The sequence below is a fragment of the Rattus norvegicus genome, chromosome 11, assembly GCF_021556685.1.
Source record: "Rattus norvegicus strain SHRSP/BbbUtx chromosome 11, alternate assembly SHRSP_T2T, whole genome shotgun sequence".
Classification (NCBI taxonomy): Eukaryota; Metazoa; Chordata; class Mammalia; order Rodentia; family Muridae; genus Rattus; species Rattus norvegicus.
Window position 1 is genome coordinate 17,796,774 of NC_141544.1, and position 16,676 is coordinate 17,813,449.

Below are 16,676 nucleotides of genomic sequence, written 5' to 3' on the forward strand. Positions count from 1 at the left end.
AGTATTAAGCATTTCCCTCATACCCAGTGCAGACCTTTACTCTTTGTGTGTCCTTTGGATCATCAGTATACACAGCCTTGACAGCCTGGAACTCTAGTTTATCACCTTCTAGCTTGGGAAACTCTTAAAAGTTCCTCTTCAATTCTAAGCCAGACCTTTTAATGCTAAGTGTTTATTCCCCTCAAAGGTGCCAACTCTAGTTTATTTCATTAGTAGTTATAAGTGGTGAATTCATGTATATGCATGAATCACACAATTTCTAAATTGCCAAATTTATTTTATTGTGTTATTTTTTTTGAGTTACTAAATGCACTGATTTAAGAATAAGAACTCTAAGATTATTATTTTTATTTTTGGGTAGAAAAGTGACAAACAATTATATTCTACCACTGTTAAAATTAATATTTTATTTAACTGTATTTTAAGACTTACTTTGTAAGTTTTGCTTTCATTGCTCTACATACATCCAAACTACATCGCTGCTAATAGAAATTGATGACTCAGTTGAAATATGGACAAATTCTACCAAATTTAACCATTGACATTGCTACCCAGGTCTACTGATTGGTTTCAACAGAAAAATGTGTGTTCCAACATCTTCTGCTGACCTCTTCATTTTCTTAAAAACCAATTTACTTGCAGATAGGGAGAGAAAGGCAGGGTGTGCATACTGGTAAGAATTATGAAACAAAGATTAATGAATGGTGCTTGTCAAAGATTTGCTGAAGTCAAGTATTCTGCGCTGGCTGCCTGATACAGCACTCATGCATTCATTCTGTCTATAGTGTTTAGGACATAAAAATGGAATCATGCCAATGGAGTGGGCTAAGAAAATGTGCGTATCTGAGTGGTAGCGATGTGCCCTGCATACTTCCACTTACTAAAGCCTGGCAAGTCACCCTTTTCAGACCTCATTTTTCCCTCTGTCAGCTAAATATGAGGAACGGCTCTGAGATATGAAAGTTCGGAGTAGTATGCAGAACACTTGCATTTAATTTTCTGGGTTTCTGTTTGACTTTCTGAGCATGCTTGCCATAGTGCCAACCAGTAATTCAGGATAAATTAATCTGTGCTTAAAATTAGGTTAACTACAGAAGAATATAAAATGGTAGCATAAATTTTAGCTACAACTCACATACCCGGTATAATAGATTTCTGTTATTTGTAGAGACGACAGCTTTGGAATATTTTATCATTGTATTTGTACTTTGTGTCACGTACATGAAAATAATTATATATTAAATATTCCCCAAGTACAATAATAGTGGTTCAGTTTGGGTGTCAAATCCTATGAAGCTCTGTAGTCAAATACTACTTAATTTTCAAATGCTTGAAATAATAATAAACACACTATGTACTATGATATCAAGGATGACAATTCACAATTTTTATAGAAAATATCTTTTCTTACTTCAATAGACAAATATTAGTTATTTTAAAATATTTATTTCTCATGTATAATGTATGTTACTTTATGTAGATTAAAACAATACTATTTTGATTGGAGTAATGACTCAGTTAATAAAGTACTTCTCTTGTAAAGATGATGATCTTATTTTCAGTCCCAGAACTCAGTACATAAGCCAGCATTGTGAAGGTAAAGACATTGGATCCTTGGAGCTTGCTGCCTAGTAAACTAATTGACAAGCTGCAGGCCAGTGAAGAGACCGTATCTCCAAGAATGAAGATTGATTGCTCAGGAACAACACCCGGGGTTGTCATATGGCTTCCATATTCATATATTTGTACTACAAAGCACAAACAGGTATACACACATATGTAAACAAAATCAAGTTCTTAAATGACACTGTATAGCCAATTGTTTTAATATATTAAAATTCCATTTGTGTAAGCTTTAATTATTAAATATCTAAGTGTGTATAATAAATTTAAATAAAATTGGAAGACTTCTGATGAAACATAGGAATTGTTAACTTTCACTGGATCTATTTGAAGCTATTACATATGGACTCCCATGACTTCTTAAACTAACATCCCAAGAGTACAGAGGGTTGGACCTAGCGCTCCAGCTGCATATGTAGCAGAGAATAGCCTTGTCAAGCATCAGTGGGAGGAGAGGCCCTTGGTCCTGTCAATACTGAATGCCCCAGTGTAAGGAATGTCAGGGTGGGGAGGTGGGAGGGAGTGGGTGAGTGAGTTGCGGGGAGCACCCTCATAGAAGCAGGGGGAGATAGTGGGTTTCTGGGGGTGGGGAAATGGGACAGGGGTTAATATATGAAATGTAAATAAAAATTCCAATAAAAGAAAAAACATAAAAAAATACAGGAGGTGCAAGAGAGAATCTCACATGTAGCAGATACAATAGAAAAAATCAATATATCAGTCAAAAAAGTAAGAATGACATGATTACTTTTTAAAAGAAGAACTCAGTGGCATCATTTTGAGAAAATAAAATACTTTTCACTTTGCTTTTCACATGAATTAATATACGTTCTCATCAGAAATAATGTACCAAACATGACATAATTTCTTAGGGTCTGCCTCTAAAAAAATATGAAACTTATTAAAACTATTTAGGATGGGAAGCATCAAATAGGAATTAATGGGGAGTAGCATTGGCTTGATGATTTTAAAGTTTTATCAGTATTTAGATGTCATGACTTCTATATTCATTAAATGTATTGTCGATTCAGTGTCTTCAGTGACAGAGCCAACAGTCAACACTAGAAAGAGAACGATGCTGTGCCAAGAGCCAAGTTCTCTTCATCACGGAAGATCCCTTCATGGTCAAGGAGGAACCTCGACTCCAACCTGACAAGAAGCCTAGCTAGGTGGTAAAATAGTATTACCTTAAAACGGTTACCTGAATTTTAGGTGAAAAAGTAAATAAGCACAAATATGTTTTCATGATGCCATTAGGTATTCAGCTCCCAAACACACAAGACAACCCGTATGCATTAAAGAAGAAGAAGAGTTAAATACGTCTTAATGTCTGGGGAGAGAATGAGGGGTGTTATTTATTTTTTCAAAGAATATGAAAGCAAGGAAGGAAATTGCTTTTATTCCTTATCTCACTGACTGACAATGCTGCTCATCAAGTCTTCAAGAATAATCTTGACAGAAGCATCTCACATATGTCTCTGAAAGTCTGTAATCTCTCCCTTCTCACTGTTGCTACCTTAAATCCGACCCTCTGGTCTGTCACTCCAACTCGTGTCCACCAACCTCCTGGCTGGCTTCAGTACAGAGAGGATGGACCTTACTTTATTTACTTGTTACACAGTCACTTCAGTTATCACCTTAAAATTCAATAAATCGTCTCGTCACTCGCATAAGGCTGTTCCTGTTAAACATAAACTGCAGGAGATGGTACACGGTGTCAGATGAGTCTGCATTTCTCAGGCTTCTTGCTGTAGCCTGTAGTTTGTTCCAATTTCCCTGCCCGATCTCCTAACATGTGGTCTATGAAACACTCTTTGACATGTTTTTCTTTTTTCCTCCTATGTGTACGAATTGGCATGGCTTGTTACCCAGATATAGAGTTAATTACCTCAAACTAAACTACAAGCCAAAATACCTCCCTTTCCCTGTGGCATTGTTTGCTAAGTCAGTATGCAGTTCTTTGTATGCTAAATGCCCCTCAAAAGTACAGATGTCAAGTGAGTGGTTCCCAGTGGAGTACCACTGGGACATGACAAAACTTTGAGAGGCTGTAGAGGCCTTTATATCATCATGAATATAACCTTAAAGCAGATGGTGGACCCTGGTTTTGTTTTGTTTTTTTCTTCTATTCCTTGTTGGCAAACAGGAGAGTTAACGTCACTGTATATTCTGCCCATGCTACACTGCCTGTAAAATAGACAGCAAAGGTTACATTTCTCTGGTTATATCTGATTACCCTAGGTATTATTTTTTTGTGTAAAGAATGCTGACCAATATACCACACAACGTTAAATCTGCTACTATTGATATTCCTTTAAATGTGTGTATGTGTATACTATATATGTAAATAGTTATCATCAGTAGGAAATCAATGACTGCCCAGTACATAATAAATGTGAGTGCTGTGTGTCTTCTGCATCACATAATAGATTTTAAAAGTTTGAATGCAGAACACATTGCCCTCTATCTTGATATTTTTAACATCTAGCCCTCTACACAATATAAGGTTGAGGATATAAATTGTTAAGTAAATGAATATATTTTACTGAAAAAGAAAGTGTGGTGTAATGAAATTCAGATTTTATATGTATTATGGTTGGCTTTACTACTACCTGCCACATCTTAAATCACTTCCATAGGGAGCCTTACCTGAAGAAGTGTCCTCATTACCTTGACTGATGTAAAGCCCACACTGACTCTTGCCTCCAATCTGATATTCCGGGTTCCTACCACTGATGATTCCTTCACTAATAGTAGAAGCAGGGTTTTCAAGATTTCATCCTGAAATAGGGACCAGAACATCCTTAAGAATTTTGTGGGCTGCTGGTAGCAGACTGGGTCTAGGAAGGTGTCTAAGTCATCATTCTACTGTTGGAGAGAGCCTCCATGACCACGGCAACTCTTACAAAGGAAGACGTTTGACTGTGGCTTCCTTCTATTAGAGGTGAGCTTGTCCGTTATCATTGGGGTAGAGAATATGAAGGCAGTCAGGCAGACACAATGATAAAGAAGTCCATTAGAGTTCTACATTCTGACCCATGGGCAGGAAGGAAGAGAGAGATTTGAGCCTTACCTCTTTCACACCTCCTTTAAAAATGGTTCCATTTCTTGTTGTCTAAGCAAGACTAAGCCCATTATGCAAGCAATTCTTATTCAAACTACCACAGTAGGACTTGGGGAGTGTCCTCTCCTCCCATCCTCTCCCAGAGAGAGGCAGTTGTTCTGCAACTATGTGAACTGTTGAGGCATCCAGTCTCATGACTGAGTAACTACTGGATTCTCAACTTCTCAGGTGGGATTTGTTGTCCTTATGCTTTTAAATCTCACTTAATAAATCCATCCTGTTTGTTTTATTCCTGTATACAATTCCAACTAAAACATCATGCTATGTTTGTTACTTGTGATAGTCAAGCATATCTGTAACAAAAATAAAAGATTAAAATTTTTGAATAAAAGTCTTAGTCATTTATCTTATTAACTGTACATAAAATGTTGACTGTTGAAACAAAATACTCTTGCTGTTCCTACCAATCATGATTTGTGACCTCTTAGTTTGCCAGTAGAAAGGAGGGGATTAAATATACATTCATACTCTAATATAAGGTAAGAGATAATCTTACCCTAAAAGACAGTATTGAAAAAAATCTATTATATTATCCTTTAAAAAGATTATAAAGTAACAAAATTGACTCAGAATTGGCTGAAATATGGCAATTTGTAACATGCTTTTGCAAGCAAGTCATTTGGACTTTAGAAACTTCTGGAATTAGAAACTTCATACCTCTTGCTTTTTATTTCATGTAATAAGATTGAAAATTTGGATTTCTGTGCTTTTCAAACACTAAGACAAACGTGCTTCTCTTTTGTGGAATACTTCATAATCTAGTGGAATCTTTATGAGGATCATTTTATTAGTTCTTTATTTCTCAGTGAAGTTAAAAAAGAAAAAAGAAAAAACTATATCTGATGCCCTCCCTTATCATCCCCATTTCTCCTCTTTTCTGGTCTATGATTCTGAGTGTTCATTCAGCAGACCAAGAAGTAGACAGACCATTTCTCTTACCGGACAGATGGCTTCCCTGCAACCAAATCTTTCTAATTCTAGAATGGTGGAGAGAACAAACAAGAGATAAAATAGTGAGGCAATGTGACCTGAACATTTATAAACGCACTCTAGTGTGTTGGGGACCAGGGAAAGAGAAGGAAAGAGAAGAAACACTCTCTCTTGCTATGCATAAGCACAGAGTCTGTGAGGCAACACTGGATGTTGGTTCTCAACTTCCACTTACATTTAGACAAAGCTTTTTGTTCATAGCTGCTGACACAGCTCATAAGGCAAATATTCACCGGGTAGCTTTTATTTCCCATTCAGCTTTCTAAATAAAAATGGATTTATCTTTTGGATGCTGACACTGTCCGTATAGAACATAAAAATATACCTAAGAAGAAATAAAAATAAATAAATTTTTCACTTTTCTATTAATTGTTAATAAATAGCCAAGTTCACAAAACTCTCTAGTAGCCTAATAGATAACCTAGAGATATGAATCTATATGTAAAAAAATTACTAAATATAATATAGCTGCATTAAAGCTTTTCAGAGAACCTTGTAATTTAAAATGTTTTCATTCTTACTCATGTATATACAAACACGTAAACATGAGTGAAATTATACAGAAAATACTGCCTGATCTTTTCATATCATATGCCATTTGTTATGTATTTAAGAAATCTATAAATTTGGCTTTTTTCATGTTCCCATAATATAGATAATGCTTCAACAGCATGTTTAAAAAACTCCTTTGGTTGGGAATTCTTAAAGAAAGTTATTGTGCTTATGAAAAAAATTGATTCTGTATATTGAAGTTTTATTGTGACTTATTTTTAAATATACATAGAGAAGGCCATTTGGGAACATCTATACATTGTAATTCTGCATATTTCAGATCAATACATGGAAATCTATATTCATTTGAACAATGGAAGTTCTGCAAAAACAAACAAAGCTTTTTCTAATATCTGTGTTTTCTTTTGAAACACTACAATGTCATGGTATCTTTATAATGTCAGTGTAAACTTGCCCACTCTCTGTATTAGATTGCTTTGAAGATTAATTTGTTGAAGTAAATGACTCTCCTGTATTTCTTACCAAATAATAAAGGATTTGGATACTAAGAGCACTTAAAAAGAAGATACTTTCTTTTTCTTTTCCTTTATTGGGTATTTTTAAATCACATTTCAAATGTTACCCTCTTTCCCTGTTTCCCCGTCTGAAAACCCCTATCTCATCCTCCCTTGCCCTGTGCTTCTATAAGAGTGCTTCCACATCCACTCATTCTATCCTGCCTACCTGCCCTGGCATTCCCCTACACTGGGGTATGTACCCTTTACGGGACCAAGGACTTCTCTTCCCATTGATTTCCAACAAGGCCATCCTCTGCTACATTGGCAGCTAAAGCCATGGGTAGATCCATGTGTACTCTTTGGTTGATGGTTTAAACCTTGGGAGCTCTGGGGGTTCTGAGAGTTGATATTGTTCCTCTTCTTATGGGAATGCAAACCCCTTCAGCTCCTTCAATCCTTTTTCTAACTTCTAGATTGGGGTCTCCGTGCTCAGTCCAAGGTTTGGCTGCAAGAATCCATCTCAGTATTTGTCAGGCTCTAGAAGAGCCTCTCAAAGACACCTATATCAGGTTCCTGTGAGCATGCACTTCTTGGCATCCACAATGTTGTCTGGGTTTGGAGACTGTATAAGGGATGGATCCCCAGGTGGGGCAGCCTCTGCATGGCCTTTCCTTCAGTCTCTGCTCCACACTTTGTCTCCATATTTCCTTCTGTGAGTATTTTGTTCCCCCTTCTAAGAAGAACTGAAGCATCCACACTTTGATCTTCCTTCTTCTTGATCTTCATGTGATCTGTGAATTATATCTTGGGTATTCTGAGCTTTTGGACTAATATCTACTTATCAGTGAGTGCATATAATGGGTGTTCTTTTGTAATTGAGTTACCTCACTCAGGATGATATTTTCTAGTTCCATTCATGTGCCTAAGAATTTCATGAAGTCATTGTTTTTAATAGATGTGTAGTACACCATTGTATAAATGTACCACACTTTCTGTATCCATTCCTCTGTTGAAGGGCATCTAGGTTCTTTGAAGCTTCTGTCTATTATAAATAAGGCTGCGATGAACATAGAGGAGCATGTATCCTTGTTATATGTTGGAGCATCTTTTGGGTGTATGCCCAGGAGTGGTAAAACTGGGTTCTCAAGAAGAATTATGTCCAATTTTCTGAGGAACCACCAGACTGATTTCCAGAATAGTGTATCAGCTTACAATCCCACCAATATTGGTGAAGCATTTCTCTTTCTCCACTCCTTGCCGGCATCTGCTGTCATCTGAGTTTTGATCTAAGCTATTCTGATTGGTGTGAGGTGGAATCTCAGGGTTGTTTTAACTTGCATTTCCCTGATAACTAAGGATGTTGAACATTTCTTTAGGTGCTTCTCAGCCATTCAATATTCCTCAGTTGAGAACTCTTTGTTTAGCTCTGTACACCATTTTTCAATAGGGTTATTTGATTCTCTGGAGTTTAACTTCTTGAGTTCTTTGGATATGTTGGCTATAAGTCCTCTATCAGATGTAGGATTGGTAAAGATCTTTTCCCAATCTGTTGGTTGCCGTTTTGTCCTAACCACAGTGTCCTTTGCCTTACAGAAGCTTTGCAGTTTTATGAGATCCCATTTGTTGATTCTTGATCTTAGAGCATAAGCCATTGGTGTTTTGTTCAGGAAATTTTTTCCAGTGCCCATGTGTTCCAGATGCTTCCCTAGGTTTTCTTCTATTAGTTTGAGTGTATCTGGTTGGATGTGGAGGTCCTTGATCCACTTGGACTTAAGCTTTGTACAGGGTGATAAGCATGGATCGATCTGCATTCTTCTACATGTTGCCCTCCAGTTGAACCAGCACCATTTGCTGAAAATGCTATCTTTTTTCCATTGGATGGTTTTGGCTCCTTTGTCAAAAATCAAGTGCCCATAGGTGTGTGGGTTCATTTCTGGGTCTTCAATTCTATTCCATTGGTCTATCTGTCTGTCTCTGTACCAATACCATACAGTTTTTATCATGATGCTCTGTAATATAGCTTGAGGTCAAGGATGGTGATTCCCCAGAAGTACTTTTATGGTTGAGAATAGTTTTCACTATCCTTTATTTTTTGCTTTTCCAAATGAATTTTCGAATTATTCTTTTTAACTCTATGAAGAATTGACTTGGAATTTTTATCAGGATTGTATTGAATTGGTAGATTGCTTTCCAAAAGATGGCCATTTTTACAATGTTAATCTTGCCAATCCATGAGCATGGGAGATTTTTCCATTCTCTGAGATCTTCCTTGATTTCTTTCTTCAGAGACTTAAAGTTTTTGTCATACAGATCTTTCACTTGCTTGATTAGAGTCACACCAAGGTATTTTATATTTTTTGTGTCTATTGTGAAGGGAGTCATTTCCCTAAATTTTTCTCAGCTTATTTTTCTTTTGAGTAGAGGAAGGCTATTGATTTGTTTGAGTTAATTTTATATCCAGCCACTTTGCTGAAGTTGTTTATTAGGTTTAGGAATTCTCTGGTGGAATTTTTGTGGTCAATTAAGTATGCTATCATATCATCTGCAAATAGTGATAGTTTGACTTCTTCCTTTCCAATTTTTATTCTTTTGATCTCCTTTTATTGTCTAATTGCTCAGGTTAGGATTTCAAGTACTTCTGTGAATAGGTAGGGAGAGAGTGGGCAGCCTTTTCTAGTTCCCAATTTTAGTGGGATTGCTTCAAGTTTCTCTCCATTTAGTTTGATGTTGACTATTGGTTTGCTTTAACTATGTCTAGGTATGGACCTTGAATTCCTTATCTTTCCTGGACATTTTTCATTAAGGTGTTTTGAATTTTGTCAAATGATTTCTCAGCATCTAATGACATGATCATGTGACTTTTTCTTTGTGCTTGTTTATATACTGGATTATGTTGATGGATGTCTTTATATTGTACCATCCCTGCATCCCTGAGATGAAGCGTACTTGTTCATGATGGATGATCATTTTGATGTATTCTTAGATTTGAGAATTTTATTGAGTATTTTTGTGTCAATATTCATAAGGGAAATTGGTCTGAAGTTCTCTTTCTTTATTGGGTCTTTGTGTAGTTTAGGTATAAGCCTAATGTAGCTGCATAGAAGGAATTGGGTAGTGTTCTTTCTGTTTCTATTTTGTGGGATAGTTTGAACAGTATTGGTATTAGGTCTTCTTTGAAAATCTGATAAAATTCTGCAATATACCCATCTGGTCCTGCACTTTTTTTTGGTTGGGAGACTCTTAATGACTGCTTCCATTTTTGGGAGTTATGAGACTGTTTTTAGATGGTTCATCTGATCCTGACTTAACTTTGTACCTGGTATCTGTTTAGAAAATTGTACATTTCATCCATATTTTCCAGGTTAGTTGTGTATAGGTTTTTGTAGTAGGATCTGATTACTTTTTGAATTTCTTCTTTTAGTTATGCCCCCCTTTTCATTTCTAATTTTATTAATTTGGATACTGTCTCTGTGCCCTCTAGTTAGTCTGGCTAAGGAATCATCTTTCTTGTCCATTTTCTCAAAGAACAAGCTCCTGGTTTTTGGTTGATTCTTTGTAAAGATTTTTGTTTCTACTTGGTTGATTTTAGCCCTGAATTTGATTATTTCTTGCCGACTTCTCTTCTTGGGTGCATTTGCTTCATTTTCTTCTAGAGCTCTCAGTTGCTATCAAATTGCTAGTGTAAGATTTGTCCAGTTTCTTTTTTCAGGCACTCAGAGCTATGAATTTTCCTTTTAGCATTTCCTTTTAGCATTTTTGTTGTGTCCCATGAGTTTGGGCATCTTGTGCCCAAATTCTAAATTAAATTCTAAGGAGTTTTTAATTTCTTTCCTTATTTCTTCCTTAACCAACATGTGTTCAGCCTCCATGTGTATGTGGGATTTGTGTGTGTGTGTGTGTGTGTGTGTGTGTGTGTGTGTGTGTGTGTGACGGAAGACCAGCCTTCTGATAGATCTGATAGGATGCACGGGACTATTTCATTCTTCTTGTATCTGTTGAGGCCTGTTTTGTGACCAGTTTTGGAGACAGTACCATGAGGTCCTTAGAAGACGGTATATTCCTTTCTTTTAAGGTGACATAGTCTATAGACATCTGTTAAATCAATTTGGTTCATAACTTCTGTTAGCTTCACTATGTCTTTGTCTTTGTTTAGTTTCTGTTTCCACTGTCTGTCCATTGTTGAGAATGGGGTGTTGATGTCTCCCACTATTATTATGTGGCATACAATGTGTGCTTTGGGTTTTAGGAAAGTTTCTTTTAGGAATGTAGGTTCCCTTGTATTTGGAGCATGGGTGTTCAGAATTGAGAGTTCATCTTGGTGGATTTTTCCTTTTATACAAGTATCATTTGTGCTTTCCTTTTTAAATTTGGGTATCAGTATAGCAGCAACTTTCTCTACACACTGAGCCTCGCTGTCCCCCACCACGTGAGTGTAGTAAATGTTTCATACATTGTAGTAGAAGCATGACAATACAGAGATACGTAGAAGAATGACTTCATATACCTAAACAATTGGTGTAAGTGATGGGTGTGAGGGTACCTGGAAGAGAATGGGGGACAAGGGACGAGAAGAAGGATGCCAAGACAAGAGTCTGATCAAGGCAACAAGTTTCTTTTTCCCCAAGGCTGAATTTATACCATAACATGGGTAACAGATGGAGGGAGGAAGTAAGAAACATTATGCAGGCCAAGGACACAATATTCGTGTGGTCAGGGAATCAGCTTATGTTGACAGGATGTTAGAAAGTTCACACGTTTGTCATATCTATTAGTCAGCAGGATGTTGGTTTTTCAGAAAGGTTACAGGTCATCACATTGGGTATCTTTATCATATGATTATTTATCTTGACCACCAGATTTGTATTAGTCTTCTGCAGCTGGCTGGGGATTTTCCACGAACGCAGTCATACTTAATTCTAACCATAATAATAACATCAACAATGGAGGGCTTCAAGGGCATCGCTTCCAACATCTCCCCCTTCCTTATAGTCAAATGAAATAGTTGCAAAATGGCCATGATGTCCTGGAATGAGCCACTCGGGAACTGCATCTGTCTTAGGTTGGAGTGACATTTGTCACATGGCCAAGAGAATCTTGTGACCAGGGTCCGTCATGGGATAAGGCAGCAGCTAATGGTGGCCCTCCTGTCTTAGGCCCTTTATTCATGAATATATCACTCTCTTACCCGTCATTGACTGTCCAACTCAGCATGCAGGGGTGATAATTCGTTGATTTTTCACCAAAGACATCGGGACTGCAGGCAGAAAAGAATGTTGGCCTCATTTGCCTGAAGGACAAAAATGTTCTTGTCCGGGCTGGGAGGAGATGTGTAGGTGAGCTTGGCCATCATCAAAGGCATCGTCCATAGTTAGCCTATGATAATATACCTGAATAGGTTTTGCTGCTATATTATCTACCTGTTATTTAACAAGTCTGGTTAAATGATTAAATGTCCAAGGGCCAAAAGATATAACCAAAAGAAGGCCTACTAGGGAGTCCAACAGAGACCAATTTTGATATCAGTTCTCAGCTTTTTCTATTTCTCATTTTCTCTTTTCCAAGCCTTCTCTGACTTTTTTGTCTCTCTTTAACCATATTCTAAGACACAGGAAGTATCCAAGCACTGCCTTTTCTTTTTCTTTTCTTTTTTTTTTTTTTTTTTGGTTCTTTTTTTCGGAGCTGGGGACCGAACCCGGGGCCTTGCGCTTCCTAGGTAAGCGCTCTACCACTGAGCTAAATCCCCAGCCCCTGCCTTTTCTTACAAACCAGAATTCACTGTGATTGTTCAAAGTTGGGAAATTAAAGGTAAAAAGCCAATCAGAAAGAAATACACTTGTAATATATTATATACGGCTTACATAAAAGGGGGACCAGGCAATTGTTTTTTGATTAACCTCTGGCTCTTAAAGACAGTGTGGGTCAAAATTAAAATATTCAGATATACTTAAAACACTGCTTCATATTTGATAGATGTGGAAGTTTAAAAATTGAATGAATTTTTATGATTATAAATGTTTACCATGAAATATCACAGAAGGGATGCCACCAGGCAGAGAATTACAATTTTAACTGATATTAAACATCTTAAATAATTTGGAGAAACCTCAACATTGAATTATAACCATGAGGAAAAAAATAAAGACATAAATAGCTATCCCACGCATGTTATGTCAGAAATAAGCAAACCCCCAACTCAGCACAGTACAATATCAATAACTGAAAGTTAAATAATATGTTGATACATAGAAGGAAAAAAATACCATGTTGATTGACATTGTTGACAATCCCCAAATAATTCTAATAGGCAATTCAACTTGGGTTCCTGTAACAATCATAATTGCATTATCCAAAAAGCCAAACCCTAAGAAAGCTATCGCATTGTGGAAGAACACATATCTCAGCCGTCCTGGAGTGGGTGACAGAGCTTCCAGTTCTTCTTGTGGGACAGCAATGGACTCTAAGTGGTGCAGTTCTTCGAGCAAGCAGCTCCTCTCGGTGGAGTGCAGGCTGTAGATGAAGTCGCGTGTGCCCTGCACCGTGTTCAGTGCCTCCCTGGGCTCCTTCTTTGGATCAGTGCCCAGAAGCTGGGGAGTAGGAATGTACAGGTTCTTTTAACAATTTGATGGTAAATATAATCCCTGTATCAGCACCTGATTGAAACATTCTAAGACCCCAAGTATATCAAAAGTCCAATCCTGGTCTCGACCCGTGGAGGTAAATTTAATATTTAGGGGGATGCACCATCCCCTTGTTTTAGAATTAGAACCTTCACAACGGGAATCTGGGACATGTGAAGTATTATAAGACAAACAACGCAGTGTATTAGGTGATAAAATTCTTAGGAACAGGGGAAAGGAGACAGGCAAGAAATCTAGGGGGTGGCCCGGTGAGAGCTGGTGGAACAACCAGATCAGGTGACAAGTAGCATTCAGTCACACAGCTAAACGAGGAAGCTTTTGGGGACAAAAGATCAGTGCAAAAATGAGCACAAGCTTTGTGCCTGTGAAACAGAAAGGCGAGCAGAGGGGCAACTGGTCTGTTACCTGTTGTCTCTCTGGACTTAGATTTTGCTTAAGGAGTACCTCCCTTCAGTGTCAGCTCAGTGGCTCTGCCTCTCAAGAGACCCAACCTCCAAATGTCTCTAGGCTTCCAGTAAGAACTAATAACAAAAGGGTGGAGAGATGGTTAGGACCTGGGTGCTAGATGCCAAGTGGCTGATAAAAGAATTTTATGGTTCATCTGCTTTAGGGGGGAAGTTTCTTCCAGGCTGTCAGACATGCCTGGCAACCTTGAGCCAAGAGACCAGGAGAAAATAGCATCTGAGTATTGAAGGGGGGCCCGCCCAGGGGGTTGTGATCCAACTGAAACCTTGGGTATCAGAGAGTAAGCTATAGTCAGAGACAACTGGTTATAAGGAATCTTTCTGCCGCCATTTCCGAGGCAGGGGTCACAGTTGAGCGGGGCTTCCTGCCTCTTAGATCCAATGAAGAGTTTGCTAACACTGGAGTACTGATCTTTAATAGAAATATAGGCCTCCCCTGGAATTAGAAGCCTCTGAATTCTAGGACTTCAGTAGCAGTCCTTTACCAACCCGTCTCACTGGGTCAGAGGTCCATGGAAAAGACAACATTGACCCTGACCTTGGCCACAGCCTCCAGTTGGAGTAGCTGAAGAGCCCGTGCCAAGACTTTCTCCTGTTACCATTATAGTCAAAGCCTGTTCCAACTTTTGTCTGGGAAAACAAAGTTACTCACAGTCTGCTGCAGACTCTTTCTGAAACTACTTTAGGGGCTCCCCTGCCCCCCAACCTGGGGCATTTTGACCACAGGGGCAGGAACTGACTGCTGCGGGGATAGGATCAGAGGCACTCTCTGTGTCAATGATGACTAACTAACAGGGAAGGTGACTTAATGCTGGAGACAGACTCCTCTCTTGGAATAGGGACAGCAGATAAGACAGGCTCCCTTAAAGAACTTCTCTTAATGAATGCTCTCCTGTGAGCAAGTGTTGAAGGCCTGGCCACTGAAGGCAGCAACTGGAATCCTCACCAACTCTCCACTATCTTTTTGTTGTCAAAGCATCAGCCCCAGTCAGCCTCATCACCTTGAAACTCCTCTTATGCCGTTTTGGCCTGAGCTGCTCTGCTGTAGGCAGCCTGCAGCTTGCTTACTAGCAGGCTCACTCACCTGCCACCCTCAGCCCCACAATTCCTCACTCTGTGCTGACCCTTCCTTAGAAGCTGTGAATGTCTAAGCAACAGGGAGATCCTTCCTTCAGGAGCCAAGGCAAAGCTTTCAGGTCCTTGTTTATGCCTACTTCAGACATGATCACTCGGTAACCTGGAGTCCTTCATATACATGTGTGATTAACTATTAACAGCTGTTAAACTGGGCAAGGGGAGCAAAGGGAGGGGCATCTCTTCTAGGGGAGGAGGCTCAAAAGAAAGACAAAACTCCCTGGCAGAAAACATTTTCTCACAAGCAAATTATTTCCAAGTTATGCACCAAGAGGACCAAGTAAAACTTTTTGACAAACAAAACAAACAGTTCCATGATTTCAAACACAGTCGTCAGTCCAAGTCCAAACATGAAACGAAAGCCAAAAAGATACTTGACAATACCACAGAAAACAAACTAGACAAACAAGACCAAGACAAGGCATCCTATAAGTGATTTTCACAGATGCCTGATAACTTCAGTAAGTGGCCCAAACTGCAGCTTAACCTTAGCTGCTTCCAGGATGAGGCGGACTGTCTGATCCCACCTCCCAACGGGTTTCCAGAGTATCCTCTAGATTCCTTTCTCCTGCTAGAGCATCTTTTAGGGCACATCTGCTGTCACAGCTGTAAGCCCCTCATGGGACCCACAGCAACCACCAATGAGACTCTAACCCCTCTCCAGGGGAGGGGGGACTCGAACCCCCCTCTGAAGGGTCTCAAACCCTTCAAACAGCAGATGCAGACAACACAAGACAACATGAAACAAAGACGAGACATGACACAAAGACAAAACAGAAAGTAACACAGAACACAAACATCGATTTGCTGAGTTTACCTCTGATCTCCCTGCCAACTGTAGTCTGAGGGGAACGCAGTTCCTGGCAGGTGCACCAAAATGTTGTAAGACCCCATAGTAGCCTTACCTCAGGAGCGCCACCCACAGAGCACAGATTGACAGAGTGACCACTACAATAGCAAGAGGGTATAAGGTTTTTAATCCACGTATGTGGGGTTGCTCATCCACACAGGGAGAGGCAACCTTTAACCTAAAAAGCACACAACTTTTATTCATTACAGAGGGCAGACTTCAGCAACAGGGTTAGCCGATCCATTAAACAATCATTAACTCTGCACTATCTTTTGTATCAATTGTTCCCTCCTAGGGGAACTATGGACAAATATTTCCTACAAAATCCAAGAATTTATTTAATTTTTTTTCCTTAACCCTATTCTTCGCATCCTGAGTGACTCCCTGAGTCCTGTCACAAAAGCTGACCTTAGAATGCTTGTCCCATCACTCACCACTGAGATCTGTGTTGTCCTAGGAGAAACACACACCAAGCCTCTGAACAAAGGTCGGGCAGTCCATGGTTGCCAGAAGCGGGGGAGCAAAGGCTCCGACAAACAAGGAAGACAGGCCTGCCTATTAACGGGGGACAATGTTCTCCTCTAGGAGACCTCCAAACAGCTGCATGCTGGGTGCCATTTGTAAGCGACGGGTGTGAGGGTACCTGGAAGAGAATGGGGGACAAGGGATGCGAAGAAGGACGCCAAGACAAGAGTCTGATCAAGGCGACAATTTTATTTTTCCCCAGGGCTAAATTTATACTATAACATGGGTAACAGAGGGAGGGGGAAGTAGGAAACATTTACACAGGCCAAGGACACGGTATTCGTGTGGTCAGGGAATCGGCTGATGTTGACAGCTTGT